We start from the raw sequence: 10,033 nt of genomic DNA, 5'->3' as shown, positions 1-10,033 counted from the left end.
ATTTGTTTAGGAAGTGTTTGAGTCCCTTCAAAGCAACAGCAACAAGCATTTTGGCAATATTTAAAATCCAATCTTGTCAATGCCTTAATAAGATAAAATCTTGTTCTTCCCTTTTTCACAAGTAAGGCTGATTTTAAAATGGTGAATATTGACAGTAGTTCCCAAATAACATCTGTACCATTTCCTTGGAAGAACAGAAGTTTTTTTAAGACTATATAACCTATGTGGCAATGCGATACAAGCAAAGTAACTATACGCCCAATGGGATGTTATGAAACAGCGAGTGAAAGGTGAATGCTTGTGAATATCCACGTTTGACTAATGTCAATTTTGACTAATTTTGATATATTTTGCATATATTGCAGTGGATAAATTTTGAAAGGCTCCATGATTTTTTCCAATGGAAATTGTGTCTTTTGGCTGGGGTGGGGGGAGAGGAATTGTTGCACAAATCTTCCTATTTATTTTATCCCTTCCAAACAAAAATGGTCATCCTAAAATGTCCTTTTTTAATCTCCTTTTAGATTTAAAATGTTACCTGGGTCTACAGATGCAGAATGGACTCCCGTGACTTTTTGTAAAATGCACACTCATGAACGCATGAAGTTGCCCAATGTTTATTTATTTATGGGGGGGTGGGGGTGTTCTGCCCTTTCCATTTTGCACAGAGCTCAGGCAGTTTACAACAGTTTGGCTCAATACAGTAGAAAAGACAAATTTAAACCATAAAAGCACAATATTTTTTTTAAAAAAAAATCAGAAACATTTAAACATTTTAAAACAAGATAAAAGCACTAGAATTGCTAGCGTTCAATCAGACCCTTGGTCCCTCAAAGTCAGTCTTGCCTACTCAGACTGGCAGCGGCTCTCCAGGGTCTCAAGCTGAGGTCTTTCCCATCAGCTTTGATCTGGTCCTTTTAACTGGAGATGCCGGCAATTGAACCTGGGACCTTCTGCATGCCGAGCAGGTGCTCTGCCCACTGAGCCCCAGCTCCCCTCCAAATACTAACACTTACCCCACCCCCCACTCCCACGAAGCAAAACATTTTCCTCTTCTTATCACATTCATTTTGAAAAGGGAAACAATAGGTAGGTCATCTCTCCTGTTTAATGAAGGAGACTATGTGTTTCTAGATGTTATCAAATTGTTATCAGGCAATGGAACCTAGGATCCCCTGTGCTTAGAGCATACACCCTTTCTCACTTTTTGTTGGAAAAGCTGCAGCAAAAATGGCTCATTTCCCCACATGCCTTGAGTGTGCAAAGCAATGACAGGCGTGTGGCCTCGAGTTCACTTTGTAAGGGAGAAGATAATAAACAACACAATGACTCCAGATCTGGGTGTTGTTCCATTCCACTCCTTGTCAACTCTTGAATTTTGGCAGCAGGAATAGAGAATATCTGACACACACACACCCCATCATCAGTATCAAAAAGCTTAAAATATTGCATTGATGGAAAACCTCACCCATCCAATTAAGTTATTAAATGAATTAGTTCAACAAAAGCCCCATTCCCTTAAACCGTTGTTCAATGAACACGGGATCTCTCGTTCTCAGGAGTCCGTCTAGAGGGAAGTTATTACTACCTAATACATTTCGATAGGCTTACTATACAACTTAAAGTGCTGTTATTCGTCATTTTTTTCTGTATGGCTCTTCTGAATCTAATAGCTCTGAACAGACGTAATGCATTTCAGTTGTTTTCTATGGATACCGCTGATTTTGATAAAATGAATAAGTCCTCCAAACTGTAAACATTCTGCTTCTGAATTTTGTACCTCTCTAATCCCTGTTGAAAGAAAGAAAGAAAGAAAGAAAGAAAGAAAGAAAGAAAGAAAGAAAGAAAGAAAGAAAGAAAGAAAGAAAGAAAGAAAGAAAGAAAGAAAGAAAGAAAGAAAGAAAGAAAGAAAGAAAGATTGTTTTAAAGCTAATGAACCAGTCTAGCTAATTTTATTAGGCTCGATATAAAATAGGTTCATCACCTATGGGGGGTGGGAATCAAAGAGATCAGCGTTTGCATTTTTTGGAAATAAAGGTGATTTATTCTATCATTTGTTAAGTACCTAAGCATGGTCATGAAGAGAGAGTTATTGCAACTGAAAAGAGGTAATAAAATTATTCTTCTTTGGTGAGCAATAGAGTTCTTTTGGGGGCTCGTTTTTCCCTATGGCTTTTTCGGTGTTTCTGCCCACACCCGATCTGCAGGGGGAAAGCAGATTAAAATCCACATTTAAATACATGCAAGCATGCACTGTGCTGTAAGACAGAAATACAATAATATGAAATGCTGCGTTTGTTGATGGAACTCTATCTAGAACATATACACACACCCTGGAAAGTTGCAGTCCATTTAAAAGGGGTGGGGGGAAGAGCTACAACAGGATTTGCAAATAAAACCTATAGCGTGTCACAGGTCAAGTATGCCATAAAAACAGGGATAAAATCCGAATGCAAAGTCAAATGCCATTCAACTTGGTCCACACATATCCTGTTATTAGGGGGATCTAAATGATTCCCATGAAAGATTCTGAATGCACTAGAGTTGGTGAGCTGAACAAGGATGGGGGAAGGGTGAGAAGATTTGGCAAAGCACACAGGGAAACAGAAAGATCCAGTACGTACAAATCGAAGAGTCCACCTTTCTCCCAAGTCGTTCTCCTGTGGTCTGCCTGGTTCTCTTTTCTTATGTCGAATAGGAAGCATGCCCCAAATATAGCTTCAGAAATAATCCGTCAGGAAGTTGGCAACTTCTCTGACAACACAACCGTTGGAGAAAGCACAACAAAATGCACGGAGGGTCTCCCCCATTTCCCTCAGGTCGCTGTGGAATGGATATTTGTGCAGGGGGAAAAATACATAACCAACAGATCACAAATTGGCTGGGCATATTAATGGAAGAAAAAGAGCTCCCCCCCCCGCCTACCTCTGGTCTGAAAGGCAATAAAATCAAATGAAAGCGCACTTCATAAAAAGACAGGAGCAATTTTCCACGAATCTAACTCAAGTCCGCGCTACAAAACATTTACACAGCAATTCAGAATTTGCTTGCTCCGGGCTGAAATATTTCCTTGCACATAGTAAAGACAGAAAGGGGGGGGGGGGGAGTATGTTATATTCTCATTTTTCCCTTGTAGGGATTAAGAAAACACACACATAATATTATCTCTACCCAAACCCTCAAAATTACAACACTTGAGTAGCATTTATTTTAATACCGTTCACAGTCGCTATCTCCTACATGCCTGCACACCCATGTTTTGTTTTGTTTTTTAAAAAAAACCCTGTTTGAGTCCATATGCCCAATAGCTATCACAGATAAATATTCCTGTGGCCATAAGCAGTCATTGAAAAACTGGTTCAAGGTTCTTAAGGCATAGCTAATGCATATTATGTGATTACATTAGGAAAAGGTCATGCAGTGCGGTAACATTAAGCACAGAAATAGATCCCAGGGAAATGCCTTGTTTCCCTGGCCTCAGAGAGAAATTCTGATGCTAGCAACTTGTGTCAAGGGTTCATTTTTAAGAATACAGTTCTTGATTTAACTTCTCCACTTAGATATTATGCCAATTAAGCCCCTAGAAAAACGCATGGCTTACCCAAGGAGATAAATCTCCCATTTGTGATTTCTCCCAATCCTTGGTTATGTTTTAAGCTACTCACAAAGGCACAAGCGAGCCACAGAGACAAAGAATTCAGTGTCTAGAAATACAGACAGATTTGTCAACTTAAAAGAAAAACGAGGGGGTGGGAGAGAATTGTCCAAAACGGTTGAAAGCATGGCAAGATCCTTTAACTTGGTTATTTGTTCTTGCAAGAAGGACCCGTTTGAAACATCAAAACTTCATGTCCCTGAGTCCAAAACCAATATATATTTTCGAGCAAATCTGGCGTGCAGATTCTTCGGAAATAGGTTTGGTGTTTGAGTTTATGACACGGTCTGCGTCAACATTTCTGAAAGTTTCACAAAAGCACAAATAAACATGGGGTATGACTTATATAACCCAGAACATGAATGCAATGTGTGATTATTGGTCGGAGGGGGAGGACTAGGTGGAATTCATGCCGCTACTTATAAAAAAAATGGTATTTCTATTATTTAAAAACTCTCATCTTGTGCCAGTCTAAACGGAGAAAGAAGCCGTCATGTCTTCAGTGCTCTTTCTCATTTTTCTTCTTCTCTTTCTCTACTAAGTTGTCTTGCTATTTTATTTCTTGCTTACCGGAAACTGATCATAGGTTTTGTTTCGATCTTTCTTCTCTAAGAGAGCTGCAGAAGGAATCACCATTTCTCCTGTGTCGTATTCATCTCTCTTTGGCCTCTGGCAAACAGATTTGGCAGTTGGGTGATTTGGCTTCAAGAAACCTTACTCAGACTTTCGGGTTGCCACCAATGTTCCCTCTAACCTGCGGAGTCCTGTGAGCAAAAATCCTAGTTTGTGAGCTAATGGCATGAAAGTTCTGCGCTACTGCCATGAACGTTTGAACATATGAAGCTGCCTTCTACTGAATCAGACCCTCTTGGGTCCATCAAAGTCAGTATTGTCTTCTCAGACTGGCAGCGGCTCTCCAGGGTCTCAAGCTGAGGATTTTCACGCCTATTTGCATGGACCCTTTTTTGGAGATGCCAGGGATTGAACCTGGGACCTTCTGCTTCCCAAGCAGATGCTCTACCACTGAGCCACCGTCCTTCAAACATTGTGAGCTACCGCCTAAATTATTGTGCTCCGGGGCCATTTTTCCTGAGCTGAGACAAAAATGTGCGAGCTGCACGTCAAAAATCTGTGAGCTAGCTTACGCTAACTCAGCTTAGAGGGAACTCTGGTTGCCACATGCTTCTCCCATTATTGCAGTTAATCTAAATCAGGGCTTTTTTGCAGCAGCAGGAGCTCCTTTGCATATTAGACCACCCACCCCTGATGTAGCCAATCCTCCTGGAGCTTACAGGGCTCTTAGTACAGGGCCTACTGGAAGCTCTTGGAGGATTGGCTACATCAGAGGGGTGTGGCCTAATATGCAAAGGAGTTCCTGCTACAAAAAAGCCCTGGATCAATGATAGATACTGATATAGATATATGCATACAGGGATGGAATTCTAGCAGGAGCTCCTTTGCATATTAGGCCACACACCCCTGATCCTCCAAGAGCTTACAGGGCTCTTCATGCAGGGCCTACTGGAAGCTCTTGAAGGATTGGCTAGATCAGAGGGGTGTGGCCTAATATGCAAAGAGGTTCCTGCTACAAAAAAAAAAGCCCTGATCTACAGGTAATAGAGATCACTTCCAAAATATGACTGCTTTGCAGGGTGGACTTTATTGCATTGTACCCTTATGAAGCCTGCCCCCTCCCCAACCCCACCCCCTCCATGCTCCACTCTCAAATCTCCGGTTCTTTCCCAACACAAAGTTGGTCCACTGTATACTCAGTACACCTAATTAAACAATATGGAGTGCCTTGTTACACAAGTACAATATATAAATACAAATCCGACACTAGGCAATATAAAGGAAATAAAGTCCCACGCAGATGTTTCTTAGCCCAAACAGTGCCAGATTAAACCCTGTGGAAGCCCCTAGGCCAGGGGTGGCCAACGGTAGCTCTCCAGATGCTTTTGCCTGCAACTCCCATCAGCCCCAGCCAGCATGGCCAATGGCTGGGGCTGATGGGAGTTGTAGGCAAAAAACATCTGAAGAGCTACCGTTGGCCACCCCTGCCCTAGGCAGTCAAAAACTTGGGGGGGGGCCCTCGCTAATTATCTCAGAGTGCCCACCTCGCTACCCACAGCCCCTGCTGCAGCCTGCAGGCACCTTCTTAAAAGCCCCTTTGACAAAGCTTCAGGGGAGAGACTGAGAGGCAAACTTGGCAACAACGCCAGCAGCAGCCGTACCAGGCAAGTCAGACAAAGAGATGCTCAGTTGCTGGCTGCTCATGCAAGCTGGGAGGGCTGCAAGCAGGGGGGGAAACAGGAGGGAAAGTCAGTCTGGGCCCCCAAAGCCATGGGGGCCCATAGGCCAGTGCCTACTTGGCCTAATTGTTAGTCCGGCTCTGAGCCCCCAAGTTCTCCGAATGAAGATTCAGGTGCTTTAATTTCTCCGTTTCAGTTTCTTATTACAAATCTTCAACAGTGGTTAGGCTTATAATGATTGATGTTCAAAGTCACACCGCCACATATGTTCTTTTTCTTATTCTTTCATTAATCGATGTTCAATTCACACCAGAACTATGCTCCTTTTTCTGTTCCTTTTTCCTCTCTATGCGTTCCTGGACGTCAAGGAATTAATTCAATACTTGAATATTCTTCTCTTCCTTATCCTGAGCTCCTTAAATGAAATCACGTTATAGTGTCAGTTGCGGTGTGAACTGAACATCAATCGTTATAAGCCTGACTACTGTTGAAGATGTGTAATAAGAAATTGAAACGGAGAAATTAAAGCACCTGGGTCTTCGTTTGGAGAACTTGGGCTAAGAAACATCTGCGTGAGACTTTATTTCCTTTATGTTGCCTGGTGTCAGATTCGTATTTATATATTGCACTCAATACACAGGACATGGAGTTTTTCCAGGGTGGTTGACACTTTTCAGAGCAAAAAGGGGAGACTGCCCCCTCCCCACCCTGCCCTTTAGAAGGATGCTCTCTACTCACTAGATGGATCCAGATGGGCAGCCATCCTGGTCTGAAGCAATAGAACACAGTTAGAGCCCAGCAGGACCTTAAAGAGCAGCAAAGCTTTCTTGAGAATGGAAGCTTTGGGTGGACAGAAACACCTCTGAGAAAAAGATGTTCTCCGTTTAACCCATGCTTGAGGAGAAATAGAACAACGATCACATTGACTGCCAATTCTTAACATCATTCTCCAAGTCCGACATGTTCATCGCCTTTTGCTTTTTTTTCCCACGCAACTTATAGCATCGAGACCAAACTGCCACAGGAGGTGGTGGCGGCCACAAGCATAGCCACCTTCAAGAGGGGTTTAGATAAAAATATGGAGCAGAGGTCCATCAGTGGCTATTAGCCACAGTATATAAATTTTTTTTGGCCACTGTGTGACACAGAGTGTTGGACTGGATGGGCCATTGGCCTGATCCAGCATGGCTTCTCTTATGTGCTTATGTTAAACTGTTATTTTTTCAATTTGTTAATTTCACCATTTTGCCACTGGATCCCAACTTTGTACTCTTTTGCATGCTTAACCCTGCCCACAAGCTATAGGTAGCACTGCTCACAGTACGCTATTTCGTTGTCTGACGAAGTACTTCTAGCACATGGAAAGCTTACATTCTCAATGGCCGTTTTCGCACTCACGTTTTACTGGCGCCACGACCCTCCTCACGCCGGCGAATCTGCATGGATTTCGCACCAGAAGCGCCGGCGCACCCAGAAGCGCCGGCTACTTCCGTCGCTAAGCCAGCGCAAACGGAAATCGCAAAGATGCAGGAAAACGTTTGCGCTGGCTTAGCGACGGAAGTAGCCGGCGCTTCTGGGTGCGCCGGTGCTTCTGGTGCGAAATCCATGCAGATTCGCCGGCGTGAGGAGGGTCGTGGCGCCAGTAAAACGTGAGTGCGAAAACACCCAATGAAACTTTGTTGGTCTTCAAGGTGCCACTGGAGTCCAGATCGCACCCAAAGAGCGCTTGTGAATGGTTCCTCATCCTCTTGGAGAGAAGTGACAAGTGGAGCGCCTCAAGGATCTGCCCTGGGACCCGTTTTGATTAACATCTTATAAATGATTTGGATGAAGGAATAGAGGGAATGCTTATTAAATGTTCCAATGATACTAAATTGGGAGGGGTTGCAAATACAGTCGAAGACAGGAACAGGATACAGAATGACCTTGACAGGCTGAAAAACTTGGCTAAAATCAATAAAATGAATGTTAACAGGAAAAAATGTAAAGTTCTGCATTTAGGTAGGAAAAATCCAATGCATGGTTATAGGATGGAAGACACTTGTCTTGGCAGTAGTATGTGCGAAAAGGATCTAGGGGTCTTAGTGGATCATGCACTGAACATGAGTCAACAGTGTGACGCAGTGGCTAAAAAGGCAAATGCAATTTTGGGCTGTATCAACAGAAGTCTAGTGTCCAGATCACGTGATATGATGGTATCGCTTTGCTCTGCTCTGGTAAGACCTCACTTCGAGTATTGTGTTCAGTTTTGTGCACCACATTTTAAGAAGGATATTGACAAGCTGGAAGAGGTTCAGAGGAAGGCGACAACGATGGTGACGGGTCTGGAGACCAAGCCTTGTGAGGAAAGGTTGAAGGAGCTGGGCATGTTTAGCCTGGAGAAGAGGCAGCTGAGAGGTGATAGGATCACCATCTTCAAGTACTTGAAGGGCTGTCATATAGAGGATGGTGTGGAATTGTTTTCTGTGGCCCCAGAAGGTAGGACCAGAACCAGCAGGTTGAAATTAAATCAGAAGAGTTTCCAGCTCAGCATTAAGAAGAACTTTCTGACCGTTAGAGCAGTTCCTCAGTGGAACAGGCTTCCTCGGGTGGTGGTGGGCTCTCCTTCCTTGGAGGTATTTAAACAGAGGCTAGATGGCCATCTGACAGCAGTGAAGATCCTGTGAATTTAGCGGGAGGTACTTGTGATTTTCCTGCATTGTGCAGGGGGTTGGACTAGATGATCCTGGAGGTCCCTTCCAACTCTATGGTTCTAAGACAGGTGTCTTCAGAGGAAGCCTGTGGCTCCTGTTTGACTGCATTATCCTCCAGTTTTTCAGTTCAGCTCTTTTTACATTATTTGTGCTCTTTATTGGAGAGCCAGTTTGGTGTAGTGGTTAAATGTGCGGACTCTTATCTGGGAGAACCGGGTTTGATTCCCCACTCCTCCACTTGCACCTGCTAGAATGGCCTTGGATAAGCCATAGCTCTCATAGGAGATATCCTTGAAAGGGCAGCTGCTGTGAGAGCCCTCTCCAGACCCACCCACCTTACAGGGTGTTTGTTGTGGGGGAGGAAGGGAAAGGAGATTGTGAGCCGCTCTGAGACTCTTCGGAGTGGAGGGCGGGATATAAATCCAATATCTTCATCTACCTCACAGGGTGTTTGCTGTGGGGGAGGAAGGTAAAGGCGATTGTGAGCCGCTCTGAGACTCTTCGGAGTGGAGGGCGGGATATAAATCCAGTATCTTCATCTACCTCACAGGGTGTCTGTTGTGGGGGAGGAAGGGAAAGGAGATTTTGAGCTGCTCTGAGACTCTTCGGAGTGGAGGGCGGGATATAAATCCAATATCATCATCTTCTTCTTCTTCTTCTTCTTATTGTCCTCTAATTCTGTCATCTGGTTTCATTCATGGTTGGTTGCATGTTTTACACTGTTCCTGCTGCGTTGTTTTAAGTTGTGTGATCTGCCTTCGCTCGCCATGAGAAAGAAAGACTAAAAATGAAATAAGGAAGCACATAAAAAATTATTTCTGCCAATTCATAGATCTCTGTTCCAGTAATTAAATGAGATGATCTGTTTGGCCCGAACCTCTACAACGCTTGAGAGCCAGTTTGGTGTAGTGGTTAAGTGCGCGGATTCTTATCTGGCAGAACCGTGTTTGATTCCCCACTCCTCCTCTTGCAGCTGCTGGAACGGCCTTAGGTCAGCCATAGCTATCACAGAGCTTGTCCTTGAAAGGGCAGCTTTTGGGAGAGCTCTGTCGGCTCCACCCACCTTACAGGGTGTCTGTTGTGGGGGAAGAAGATAAAGGAGATTGTGAGCCACTCTGAGACTCTGTGTGTAGGGCAGAATATAAATCCAATGTCGTCTTCTTCATTTTCTTCTTCTCTGGCACTCTAAGCTGAGTGTTCAGATTGTGTGATCCATTTCACTGAAGCTCATAATGTTTTGCCAGTACCTGTCCCCTTTCATTCCTGCAGCAGTCTGCCGTATAATATGCAGGTAAAGTAACTTGACCCGGAATAAGCCGGCTCATGTCCCCCAGAGAGCACTTTGATCAAGTTCCCAAAATCTTCTGGTTGTCCCTGGGCTAAAAGAGGCCAGGCTAAATTCCATCAGAGGCAGTGCCTTCTCGGTGACAACC

The sequence above is a fragment of the Heteronotia binoei genome, chromosome 5 (assembly GCF_032191835.1).
Source record: "Heteronotia binoei isolate CCM8104 ecotype False Entrance Well chromosome 5, APGP_CSIRO_Hbin_v1, whole genome shotgun sequence".
Classification (NCBI taxonomy): Eukaryota; Metazoa; Chordata; class Lepidosauria; order Squamata; family Gekkonidae; genus Heteronotia; species Heteronotia binoei.
This window is presented reverse-complemented; position numbering follows the sequence as displayed.